This window comes from Corylus avellana, unplaced genomic scaffold (genome assembly GCF_965113065.1).
Source record: "Corylus avellana unplaced genomic scaffold, dhCorAvel1.hap1.2 HAP1_SCAFFOLD_128, whole genome shotgun sequence".
Classification (NCBI taxonomy): domain Eukaryota; kingdom Viridiplantae; phylum Streptophyta; class Magnoliopsida; order Fagales; family Betulaceae; genus Corylus; species Corylus avellana.
The window spans coordinates 36,459-37,568 of NW_028290533.1; the positions used below are offsets into that span (position 1 = coordinate 36,459).

The following is a 1,110-nucleotide window of genomic DNA, read 5'->3' on the forward strand; positions in this document are numbered from 1 at the left end:
GAGATATCTCTTTCGAGCCCTTACTTTATCTCAATGGAATTACTTTTAGTTTCTATATTTTTTAATATTTTTTATATTTTATATGTCTAGATACTATATAATTATATATAATAAAAAGAATATAAAAAATAAAAATAAGAGGTATGGTATAAAAGAAAAGAAAGACTCTTTTTTCAAACCTTACTTTTTGTGTAATGTAACATAGTAATTATCCTTTTTCGATTGGGGGAGATGGCTGAGTGGACTAAAGCGTCGGATTGCTAATCCGTTGTACGGGTTTTTCGTACCGAGGGTTCGAATCCCTCTCTTTCCGCTTTTGTCAATGACGTGGTATTTTTTATTTATCTTTCAATTTCGACGAGTCTTTTTTTTTTTTATTTTTTTATTTAATAGTTAAAGATGTGGAATAAATAAAATCCTAAGAACATTTAAAAATCGAGCAAGGAAAACAAAAACTTTATTTTTTATTCTTCACGTCCAGGATTACGTCCTGGATCATTAGATAGGAATCCGAAGATAAAGAGAGAAACAAAGAATATCACTACTGTGTAAACAAATAGTTTGAGAGTAAGCATTACACAATCTCCAAGATCATTTTTTTGGAAAAAAAGAGAATAGATTCTCCATTTTTATACCACATATACCGCATTTTGACACCAAAAATGGTTTTTATAAAGCTAGAAATAGAAGAAATAGAAAGGAATTTTCATAAATTCATTTGTAATGTAATATGAGTCAAGTCTTCATTAACAAAAATTTTTTGCATACCACAATATCTAATTGTGGGGACTCTAATAGGTTCTTTCAATGTAAAAAAAGGGTCCGATTAGTAAATGGGGTGATCTCCAGACTTATCGTGGCGATACAAGAATTTCAATATTGAATTGAAGCTTTATACTATAAGACTTATCCGATCTTATCAATTGTTAGAATCTTTTTTTTATAATAAATCATGAATTTTTCTAGGACAGTATTCAAAATCTCATCGAAAACTTACAGCAGCTTGCCAAACAAAAGCTAAGAGAAAAATAGCACAGGTATTACTGGCATAAATCTACGATTGGATTCAAAAAAGCGTAGGCTTCGGGCAATTTGGCGAAGAAAAAACTA

The 1,110-nt window shown here is 29.7% G+C and overlaps 1 non-coding gene across 1 annotated transcript; it reads left to right on the forward strand.

The window, feature by feature from the left end:
* Positions 1-225: 225 nt before the first annotated feature.
* On the forward strand, positions 226-313 carry TRNAS-GCU (transfer RNA serine (anticodon GCU)). Its single transcript has one exon. It is a non-coding gene; the product is annotated as a tRNA-Ser (tRNA).
* Positions 314-1,110: the final 797 nt, after the last annotated feature.